We start from the raw sequence: 10000 nt of genomic DNA, 5'->3' as shown, positions 1-10000 counted from the left end.
TTTGGAATGGACTGATAATTCTATGACATTATGGTCTGAAATACTCGCATTATAAACTATTATTTCTTTAACATAATTCATCTCGTTCACAAATACTAGGTCTAAAGTATTTTCCTTTCTTGTTGGCAGGTGATTTATTTGTTGAATGTTGTATTCTAGTAGCATATCTAATAGCTTTTCGAATTGCCTCTTATCTTCTGCACTACTATTACTCTCTTTTTTATATGTATAAGTACAACCACAATCTCCTATTCGTTCTTTCCAGTCTACGAAAGAAAAGTTGAAGTCTCCAGATAGGAGAATAGTCCAGTCCTTGTGATTTCTACATATATCATCCAATTTTTCTATTATTAAGTCAAACTCTTTAGTATTAGGAGGTCTATATATTACTATGTTCATTAATTTTTCAGATTCAAATTCTACCGCTATTAGTTCACACACACAGAGAGAGAGAGAGAGAGAGAGAGGGAGAGAGTAGTTCTTTGAACTGGGGACAGGTCAGGCTAATCGTCCTTTCATGGTTAACCACGAAAATATTAGTTTCCCAAGAAGGAATTCGAGTTATACGTAATATTTTAGTTGCAAATAATGTTGGGCGTTTAGTTTCAACTGAAAAGAGATGAGCGAATTTTCATTTTACGTTTTATATTTATGTTCAGTTGAAGAGAGATGAGCAGAAATTCCTTTTATATTTCAGTCTCTGTGGAATTCACTCGTGTTGAGATAATAAAATAGTTTACCGCTTGTATGGTTTGAAATTGTGAGTTTGAACAACCGCCACATTGGTTTGACATTTATAAAAAAAAAAATGATTATAAAGGTCTTCCTTCGCATAACATTATAACGGTAACTGTAATCAGCTGTTATTTTGAGACTGATACTTACGGGGAAGATAAACGTTTTCTTTTTGTGCATTACTTTCATTATATCCCTTATTACCTTTTCTTGATAACTGAGAGCCGGATGTGGATTTAATCACATGAATTATCACATTAATTATCTGAAATTCGAGACGTTTCAGAACTGCTATTGTAAATCTAATTCTAGAATATTCAAGATGTGCCCACACAGTTTAATTTTTTTTTCGTTATTGTGGTCAAATGAGACTCATCATTAAGCGCTAAAGTCAAAAAAACAAACAAAACGTTAAATAAGTAAATAAAATAAAACTAAAAAAGGGGCGGAAGAAGGATAGGATACAATACAATTAACTTCGAAATTCACCGACACTTACGTATTTGCAACCAGCGCCATCTCTTGACTGCAAAAGTAACGACCATTCACATCGGAATATTGAATTTGAATGTATCTAATTCACACCCGAAGGCAGCAAGTAGCAACTCAGTGAATATAACTGGATAAAGAAGGAAATAAATCTGACCGTATGTTTCTGTAATGGGGAAAGTCAAGTGGGTTAAGTAAGTAAGAGAGACGAGTGGAATATGTCCTCTGTTGTGCTTGAAGACTCATAACGGAAGAGCAAGATGGCCCCCAAATGGAACCTTTATGGGGCTACGGAATAAAATGGATGAATGTCGGAGTCGTCTCCCAAAAAGGGCTGAGAAACGTCGCTGGCTATTTCGAATGACCTCGCGAGTTTGGTTCGTGGGGATTTAGAAGACGAAAGATGTTCGAAATTTGTGCCTGGACTTTCCACTTCAGTGTTCGTTCGAAATTGATTAAAGCACGGAAAAAGCGATAAAAGAAGTCTTTGGTCTTAAACACAGGTAATGGACTAATAATCTAATATATACTATAATGTATATATAATAATATATTATATATCCTAATATATATATATATATTATATAATATTATAATATCATATATATATTATATTATACTGATGTCTCTATGCGTACGAGTTATTATAAATAGGTATATATGATGGGTGAATGCTTTCAACTTTGTTTGTGTATATATATATTTATAAATGTTAGAATTAAAGCCTTTGGTGTACTGGAATTATACCCGACACTTCCATATACATAACCAGAGCACATGAATGAAAAACGAAAATTGCTTGATGATATCTGAGAAACCCGTTGATTCCACCTTCCTTTTCCGAGGAGCTCTAAGACTTCGCGAGAGCATTAATAGCATCCAATCTTTGCACGTTCTTAAAATCCGAGACAGCCGGTTCCCTTCTGGTCGTACTTCTTAAATTAACTGGAGTAAATATCCGGGAGGGAGCCGACGGATCTCGTCTGGTTCCAGGCTTCTTCTCTCAGACATCAGAAGCCAAAGAACTTCGACGATATTTTCTACCGATAGCGTTTCCGAGTCGTGTTTGGAGGCGCTCTTTGAGTCAGTTTGCTTTATCCTAGTTCCCCCTAAAAAGTTTATTTTTTTTCTATTTATTTATTTTTTATTCGGCCTTTCGTCGTCTCCGTTGTCTGGATCTTGAAGTAGAATAGAGGGATTTTGTTACCTGTCAATTTTCTTTGACTATCTGAATTAACCGCCGTCTTCCTCGTAGCTGGAATAAGTAATAACACTTTCCTTTGCTATTTGTTCTTTAATTTTCCTTTCTTCCCAATTATCATTGGAATCAAAGGCCGTTTTTCTTCCCTTCATGATTTTTTGTTTAATCTCCACTTTTCCTCATAATTAACGAATGCGCGATAATTGTAATCCCTTATCTTCTTACTGGAGATTACCTTATTCATAATCTCATAATCTCCTTTGCATATTGGGCAGAAACCAGATAAAATATAATGGTAAGCAAGTCTAATAGGAATTATAATAATATCATAAAAAATAATAGCTACGGGAAAGTCAGATCATAAAGTCAAATTCCTGTGCTTTAGAACTTTATTATAAATCAAATAATAATAAAATAATAATAATAATAATAATAATAATAATAATAATATAATAACGTAACAAAAAGTAAGCCAAAACCCAAAGGGACTAAAATTCCCCGGGCCAGATACCTCATAGAAACAAAAGACAAAAACAAGAGGAAATAAGAGATTTTCTTGTCATAATATTTCCAGCAGTTTGAAGAATTCCATCGGTCAAAAAAGAGATTGGAATTTTGGAATCGGAAAATCTAGTTTTCTTATCACTGGAACATTTCTCTGTCATGAAGACTTTAAGCCTTTTGAGAATATTTAGTGATGGTCGGTTTGTGGTATTCTGCTTTCTGCAGTTAACAGTATTTTCTTCTCAAAGCTTTTTATATTGGCTGTTTATTCTAGTGTTTTAAAGTAATGATATATAGTGAATTATGTTTTAGCAGTTCCCTCATTGTTGTAAAATAAAGTACTTGATAGTTATTCTTTAAATCGTGGCTATTAAGTTGTTAGCTTTTAGTTTTCTGGAAAGAAAACCATTGCGCCGGCTTTGTATGTCCGTCCGCACTTTGTTTCTGTCCCGCTCTCGATCTTAACCCTCTATTTGAGGCTAGAGGGCTGCAAATTGGATTTATGTTAATCACACACCCTCCAATCATCAAGCATACTAAATTGCAGCCCTCTAATTTCGGTAGTTTTTCATTTATGTAAGGTTAAAGTTGAGACATAAACGGGCGCGCAAAGATAAGGGCCACGGCGCATACAGCATTATAGATCTATTTTCGGTCCGGCCTTGATTATACACTATACAGAAAACTCAATTGCTCCTTTTGAAACGTCGACGCAGTGTTTACTTCATGTATTTATTTATTTCTTACTTTAGTGTAGCAGTGGTTATTGTGATGCATTTTGAATAGAAGTAGGTTATTACACACACACACGACACACACACACACACACACACACACACATATATATATATATTATATATATATATATATATATATATATATATATATATATATATATATATATATATATATATATATATACATATATATATATATATATATAGATATTATATGTATATATATATCTATATATTAGGGCTTGTGCCTTGTATGATAAGGCGCCCTACTTTTATTGTATACGTCATCTTCAGCTTCTCTAGTCTGATCACATTCCTGCAAGCAATCTTTTATATATATGGAAAACTAACATTCCATATTCTTATTATGTAAACACTTACATCAGCTCGGTCAGCTACCAAAATCAACTACTGAATATTAACTCAAACTTGACTTGCATTTGAGTGGTTGGTTTTGAATATGTGGAAAAGTTGTTCTAGCGGCGTACCGTATAAGGCTACTTGCTGCATCAATTCTATAGATACAAGATATAAATGATAAAGGTATTTAAAACCGCGAGAACCGCTATAATCCAGTTTCGGATCCAAATATCACGAGTTTGTAACTCGTAAGACATTGACACTCCTTACCTATTTATTATCCGTTATTCTACCAAACCGATTGACTCTGGGTGATAAATATATTATGGTTTTCTAATGGATAGGAATTCACACAACGCGTTATGGAGATTATTATTGATTTACACCACCCAAGTCAGAGATTATTATGTGTGAATTCCATGTTTACTGATTTAGCACTCATAAATATTCCTAACGCACTCAATTGCGGTGTTTGTTTTTAGTGCTATTTAATTCTATATAACGTGTCAAGGAACTAATTAACACTAAGAAGTGTTTATTCCCTCTGTCAGACTCGTAATTCTGTTAATATTCTACGTATATTCTTTTCAAGGATTGATTGGCACAGGATAGGCTCCTAAACTGACAGGTGTCTTAGTGTATCCCTTGTTTTTCATGACACGTGTTACAATTAGTTATGTGCTTTTTATATCTGTAAGCATTGTAGGCCAATAAAACAGTGATTTGGCTTTTCTGTGACATAGTAGGGAACCCATCCCGGATGACGGAATGCAACAGTTTAGGACGATTGGTATAAAGAGAATTATTACTACTACCTGGTCGTTAGTCCTCTGCTGTGTTCTTCGGGTTTTCCTCGTCACGGACCTACATATAATATTACATTTGATTACATTATTCGATACACCATACTTTAAATATACTTTTGCTTTAGGGTTTCTGCTCGAAGTGTTTTATTGTTTTTGCTTACCACTGACCCTGTTTCCGTTTCGAAGTGTTTATTGTTTGGTGTTTATTGCTGCTGACTCTGTTTCCGTTCGAAGTGTTTATTGTTTGGGTTATGTCTGTTGACTCTTGCTTTGTTCAGTTTGTAACAGTTTCTGCGCTCCACCCAGATATCAATGCTCGCGATCTCTTGGGTTAAGGAATTTTCTTGTTTAGATACGGTTTTAACAATAGGTACGGATGTTTCTATATTTTTTAGTCTAATTAATGTTCTTTGCGGTATGGTGCGGGATTGCGGGATAATGCGTCAGCTATGATATTTGCTTTCCAGGTAGATATCTTATCTTGGCTCCAAAGACCTGAATGATCATTTGTCACCGAGTTCCTTTTGGACTGTGTTAAAGCCTTTGAAAAACTCGGTAAAGGACTCATGTTCAGTAAGGACTTTATCAGGATAGCCATAGATTATGAACTTAAGATGTACTAGTGAGTTAAAGATACCTAGCCCTTCCTTGCCTATTACTGTATATTTACTTTCAGAGGGCTTTAGTTTACGTGAAATAAAAATCTATAGGAAAGAACTGTTTTATCATATTACTGAAGTAGTATCCCTCTTACCCCTTGGTCTGAGGCGTCTGTTGCAATAAAAAAAAAATTCCTTATTTAAATCAGGGATTTTTAAGTTAGGTGAGGCTGCATTATTCCGTTTTTAAGATATCGAACGCCTGTTGATGCTTTTTAGACCATAATAAAATCTACGCTCTTCTTCGTAAAGATCTGTTAAAGGAGCTGTCATGATTGAAGAGTTACATATTTACATACGATTGTAATACCCACTAAAGCGCGAAAGTGCTGTATCCCCCTTTTACGTTAATAGGTACCGGAAAGTTATGAATAGCCGACACCTTAACCATGGACTACTTTAAGACCATTGACTAGACATAAAACCTAGATAAACATGTTCGGTTTTTAAAAACTCACATTAGATATTTTACTCTGAGATTATTTGTCTTTGTCTCTGTAGCACTAGCTCTAGTTTATGTGAATGTACTTCTAAGGTATTAGAAAAGATTACAAGATCATCCATATAGGCATGTAGGGTATCCCCTAAAAATCTCCAACACTATATTGTAATTGGGGTGCAACGTAAGCCGGAGGCATACGTAAAAATTGATAATGTCCCCTCGAGTGTGCTGAAAATAGTGTTTATGAGGTACAATCACTTAGGTAATGGTATCTGGTAAAAGCCTTTAAGTAAGTCCAAGTTGGTGAAAAAAATTTTATTCTAAACTAACTAACAAAGATAAGATGTCGTAGGTACATCGCACTGGAAACTATCGGGGAGTCGTTTCCTTGTTTAAGCGACAGAAATCTACGCAGATACGCCAAGTCCGATCTTTTATGACATGACGTTTGAGGGAAAAATTATATGGGCTATTTGATTTCCTAATGACTCCTATTACTAACATTTTTCAACTCCGTCATTTATCTCTATTTTGAAATTTCAGTGAGATTCTATACGAAGGTACGTATATAGCTTTATGTTTGTCCTTAGACCGTATTTTGTTTCAATGACATCCGTTTTTTTCTCCCAGAGTCACTCGCTAGTGGAGAAACTTCCTGGTATTCAGGTAGATATAAAAAAATTCTGCTGAATCACCTCTGCTTGAATGAACTTTACGGATATTACTTTAGATAGATTATCAGAGAGATTCATCCACGACTGGTTGGGCGTGATTAAAAATTAGCAACAATAAAAAATGCGATATTTATAACTTCCGTATCCACGATATGTATACTTTTAGGGCTTTGTTCGCGGAAATCGTTATATTTCAGAGTGTCGGGAAGGATTAAAATTTCATTTCCCAGCAAAGTCTTTTTACACGCACTAAGACATTCGAGGGTGCATGCTTCTCGAGAGTTTTGCGTGCAAACTACGACTGCGGTTGTGGGAGAATTCTGTTGGGTCATTTGAACAATGTTACGATTTATGAGACAAATGTATTGTTCCTTTATAGTAAGTTATTATTTGATTAACTGTCTCTTTTTGTTCAAACGGATTTCAATATGTTTGAAGGTTTATAGGATTTCCCTTTGATAAACCACATTATTTTGCAGGATGTAAGATAATATTTTGTATACCCCTAGATGAATCTTACAATTACACTAGATACTGATCAATGTTTTTTATAACTATAGAGGTATCTGTAAACGCTCGCTTATCCGGACTTCTCATTAGGGAAGTTCGAACAACAGACGGTGTCCGTAAATACAGGATATTACGTGTACTAAAGAATAAACAAGATATTCTAATTTTTACGGCGCGTACAGTTGGGTTTTATCCACCACTAATTATAATACTTACGTATTTAAAAAAAAAACGAAAAACCTGCTCTGATTACTTATACGGTCGTGTGTTTCATAGGAAAAAATCCTTTTTAATTCAAAAAGATATTGGTATGAACCAACATCGCTTTCCCCACTCTGCTAGAGTCGCTTATTGTGTGGAATTTGCTATGCTCTGAACACTTCGGCAGTTTTTGACTGACCTTGACCGCTTGACTAGTGACACAGTCACCGAGTTTGCTTGTTTGATTCTGAACGGGCTACTGTTTCTATTTCTTTTTTGTAATAATTAGGATCCTTCTCTTATTACCATCGGCAACGTATTGTGTGTTTATAGCATTATGTTGCTGGTTACGTATAAAGCAATGAATGACGAACTATAGGAACTGAGCGATTACTAATAAGACAAGTTATCTCTACTGTATTCAATATTAACTGTTTGTACTTCATTCTTTGCTAAAATTTGAAATAGTGAGGGATCCTGGTCAGCGCATTTAGCCTGATGAAAGTTTTTTACAGACATGTTATCCTTGCAATCCAGCCATATTTTTAAAGTTAAGTTGAGTCATTGAGGTTCGATATTTTATATAACTCAAAAAAACTCAAGGCTAAAACTGTGATCGGGACTTTGCAAAGGAGCATTTATGTCATGACCCGAAATAGTGTTACCTCTAATTTATATAGATTTGTACGGGTGTTCCACTTGTTTTTGTGTGTGTTTCTAATCACTACGGTGCTTAACGACCCTATCCATGCATCTGTATAAATACAGACGTCCCCATGCGTAAACGCATATTCACTGTTTAATATGATTTGTTACGTATGGGATTAATAATCACCCAAAATGATAAAATTAACATAGTATATGTTATTACGATATTTCAGTAGAACTTCTGGAAACAGGACACTCAAAGATAAAAAACTCGCAGTAGCGAAATCTCATGATGTAGATAAATTTCTGTAAAAAAGTAAGATTAAGAATGTCTCGTAACTTCAGCCACAGGAATAACGAAATTCGACCTGCAAAGGAAACACTCAAAGTTTACTCCAATAAAGAATAAAAAATTGTACTTAGCTTGCTTTGTGGGAAGTCACGGTGTTCCGATAACAACACACGGCCTTGGTCCTCCTTCTCTATTTAGCGGATGACCTGGTTTGGCTTCAGTTCCCCCGTGCGCGTTGTTTCGATGATTCGAGCCCTTGAAAGATCCGATGCTGCAGACGCGTTCGGTTTGTTTTCTTGGAGTGCCGGAAACGCTCACTAACGATGTTTTCTTGAATGATTCTAATGAGAGACGAAGCTTGCGTTGTCGTAGGAAAAAGACACGTCGGTTTTGTTTCTTGAAGTTATTCACTAAACGATGATACTAAGTTGCTTGACGAATCTTGTTTGTTTTCTGAAGTCGCTCACTAACGATGATACTAGGTTGCTTGAAGAATCTGCTGCTTTCATCGTCGTTTGACTTCATGATTTATTATTCTGTTTTTTCTTCGTAGGGACGTTGTAGAGTTCTTCTGGTCCACTGGCCATATATTGGGCTTGTGCCTTGTATGATAAGGCGCCCTATGAGGTAATGTTAGACTAGCGATAATCTTACGCTAAGTCGGTTGGTATTGCACTTCCATCTTCAATGGAGTGTCTGGGGATTTGTAGATCATTTACGAAGTCGGTATTATCTTGTTGGTTATTACGACGATGTGTTAAACTCATGGTGAGGAGGTTCTTGTAGAAAAGACGAAATATAAAAATATATGTATTCTTCTGAAGTTTTACATGCTGAAGATCAGATATGATTGTACAAGTCTTCTAATAACGATAGCTTGATCGCTTCTGCCAATGATGATGGCTAATCCTATTCCTCTACATGATAAAGCTTAGGTAAAGAGTACAGGTCTTCTAATGTCGATAGCTAACTCTGTTCTGCTCGTCTACCATCTCTGTTACAAGTTATGAAGGAACAGACAGTAGTTCGAACATATGAACATACATACAAATGACTAGTTTATTTCATACGAACACACAATCAAATGAGACACACGCTACAGATCACGTAGGCGGTAGTTGTCTCAAGCAGGGAGCTTGGACTAATGTTTATAAACAATTGAATGACTACAGGTGACGGCATGTTATCTTAGCCTACTTTTATTGTATACGTCATCTTTAGCGTCTCTAGTCTGATCACTTCCTGCAAGCCAATCTTTTATATATATGGACTAACATTCCATATATATTATGTAAACACTTACATATATATATATATAATATATATATATATATATATATATATATATATATATATATTATAGATTATATATATATATATATATATATATATATATATATATATATATATATATATATACATATGAGGTAGGAAGTTTTTCCCTCTGTTGGGAGAAATGACGGCACAATCATTCATCTTTATAAACTTCAAACTTGCGTTAAACTTCATTCGCAATGGATTAAATGTCTTTCTAAATATTATCTGTGACAGAAGGAGTAAACTAAAAAAATTATGAGAAAGGTAGAGAAGAATAGCGGTAATTCAAACTCGAATGACCCAAAAAATAAATCGCTATAAAAGTTGGCGATGAATGGCAGATCTCGTCTAAATGTTCTGCTGAGTCATCACACATAAGTTAAGAATATTTTTTTTTTATATAGTAGGATGAGAGAATTTATTTC

The sequence above is a fragment of the Macrobrachium nipponense genome, chromosome 26 (genome assembly GCF_015104395.2).
Source record: "Macrobrachium nipponense isolate FS-2020 chromosome 26, ASM1510439v2, whole genome shotgun sequence".
NCBI classification, from domain to species: Eukaryota; Metazoa; Arthropoda; class Malacostraca; order Decapoda; family Palaemonidae; genus Macrobrachium; species Macrobrachium nipponense.
Note: the sequence above shows the minus strand (reverse complement) of the source record.